The sequence below is a fragment of the Scylla paramamosain genome, chromosome 31 (genome assembly GCF_035594125.1).
Source record: "Scylla paramamosain isolate STU-SP2022 chromosome 31, ASM3559412v1, whole genome shotgun sequence".
NCBI lineage: Eukaryota > Metazoa > Arthropoda > Malacostraca > Decapoda > Portunidae > Scylla > Scylla paramamosain.
The window spans coordinates 13,911,500-13,913,999 of NC_087181.1; the positions used below are offsets into that span (position 1 = coordinate 13,911,500).

The 2,500-nt window shown below is 37.1% G+C and overlaps 1 long non-coding RNA gene across 1 annotated transcript in view; it reads right to left on the bottom strand.

Annotated features, from left to right (window-relative positions):
- Positions 1–2,500, bottom strand: part of LOC135088683 (uncharacterized) — a 148,962-nt gene that overhangs the window by 48,689 nt on the left and 97,773 nt on the right. The gene's annotated exons all lie outside the window — the stretch shown is intronic.

Below are 2,500 nucleotides of genomic sequence, written 5' to 3' on the forward strand. Positions count from 1 at the left end.
CTTCTTCTTCTCCTCTTCCTCTTTCTTTCTCATCTTTCTCCTCGTGGTTATTTTCTTCCTTCCTTTGCCATAATTATTGAAATCTTCCCTCTTACCATGATTTGCATAATCTTTACCTGCTTTTATCACTTTTGCATTAGAATTATTTTACCCCTTTTTATTCCTTCTATCTCCATCTCCGCCAATTCCTCCTTCATTGCTGCATTTTTCATTTTTCCTGCGTTTCCTTCCTGTTCTTTCCTTGACTTTCATTCGATATCTGATTCCTTTTCTTTTGTGTCTGGTGCTGGTGGTGGTGGTGGTAGTGGTGGTGGTAGTGGTAGTGGTAGTGGTGGTAGTAGTAGTAGTAGTAATAATAATAATAATAATAATAATAATAATAATAAGAAGAAGAAGAAGAAGAAGAAGAAGAAGAAGAAGAAGAAGAAGAAGAAGAAGAAGAAGAAGAAGAAGAAGAAGAAGAAGAAGAAGAAGAAGAAGAAGAAGAAGAAGAAGAAGAAGAAGAAGAAGAAGAAGAAGAACCATAAAAAACAAGAACATGAAGAACAAGAACAAGAAGAACAAGAAATAGAACAAGAAGAAGAACAAGAGTAGCAACAGCAGCAGCAGCAGCAGCAGCAGCAGTAATAGTAGTAGTAGTAGTAGTAGTAGTAGTAGTAGTAGTAGTAGTAGTAGTAGTAGTAGTAGTAGAGTAGTAGTAATAGTAGTAGTAGTAATAGTAGTAGTAGTAGTAGTAGTAGTAGTAGTAGTAGTAGTAGTAGTAGTAGTAGTAGTAGTAGTAGTAGCAACAACAGCAGCAGTGATAACAATGGCGATAACGATAACGATAAAAATAATAATAATAATAATAATAATAATAATAATAATAATAATAATAATAATAATAATAATAATAATTAATAATAATAATAATCTACAGCAGGTGTGGGAGTAAAAAAGAGGCATGGGAGAGGACGTCACTTCATTAAGACAAGACTGCACACCTTCATTTACATAAGAATAAGATTACCTGCAAATTCTTTTCTCCCTTCGACCAAATTCTTCGCCAAAATTAACAGGGACATTCTTAAAATCTTAAACTAAAGGGAGGTGGGAGAGAAAAGTGTTCAAATGTAAAAAAAAGCGAAAATTAGACATAAACTCAAATTATTACGGTTTTTTTTTAATATGAATGAGAGAATGACAATGTGAGAGAAGAATTACCTGCTGACTAATTAGTTTCAGGTAATTAGAAGTAGAATACATGAAGGGAAAAAGAACTAAAAGTAGAGAGAAAAAGAAGGAAATAGAATAGATATATAGGACCTTATTACCATTATTACTACTATTGCTGCTGCTGCTCTTACAACGACTACTATTTCTACTACTACTACAACAACTACTACTACTACTACTACTACTACTACCACCATCACTACTACTATTACAACCACATTCTCCCTATCTCTCTTACCTCCTTCCCTTCCTTTTTCCTTCCGAATCTTCTCATTTTCTCCCTGCTCCCTCACCCTCTCACTTATCCATAACCTACCAAAGAATACCAAGATGCAAAAGAAAAAATATAAGTAAAAGAACAAATAAATAAATAAAAATGTATACAAAAAAACGAAAGAAACTTGACAAGAACGAAAATATTAAGAATTATAACGTTTACATAGAGAATGATAAAGATGACGAAGGAAGGTACACGTACTCCTGCCCCTACATCACCTGAGGTCATGCAGGTGAGAATAATTAGGACAGGTAACTTACACCTTCACACCTTTATTGGGGCAAGACAGTGCCTAACTTTGTCTTCATTATCTGCATTGCATTTTTCATGAGACAAAGTGAGAGAGAGAGAGAGAGAGAGAGAGAGAGAGAGAGAGAGAGAGAGAGAGAGAGAGAGAGAGAGAGAGAGAGAGAGAATCCTTTGACACTTTTCCTACCTTTAAAACTATTACAAAAGATAGAGAGAATTTTTCACATTTTCTCTACCTTTAAAGACACTATGAGAGAGAGAGAGAGAGAGAGAGAGAGAGAGAGAGAGAGAGAGAGAGAGAGAGAGAGAGAGAGAGAGAGAGAGAGAGAGAGAGACAGAGAAACAGACATACCTCTAACAACCCATCTCTCTCTCTCTCTCTCTCTCTCTCTCTCTCTCTCTCTCTCTCTCTCTCTCTCTCTCTCTCTATTACCTGCAGAGCGCTTCTTTTCTTCCACACATCTGGGAGAGGCTGCAGGAAATTATACAAATTGTTACTTGAGAAATCTGCAAGTCTAACGATCATCAATTATTACGTTATGATCGCCTCTTGTCTGCAAGGAGTAGGAGGAGGAGGAGGAGGAGGAGGAGGAGGAGGAGGAGGAGGAGGAGGAGGAGGAGGAGGAGGAGAAGGAGGACGAGGACGAGGACGAGAAAAAGGAAGGAGAAGAGAGAGCAGTAAGAGGGAAGGGAAATGGGATGGAAACAGTGGAGAAAGGAGATGAGATGGGAGAGTAAAGGGAGAAGGAAAATGCAAAG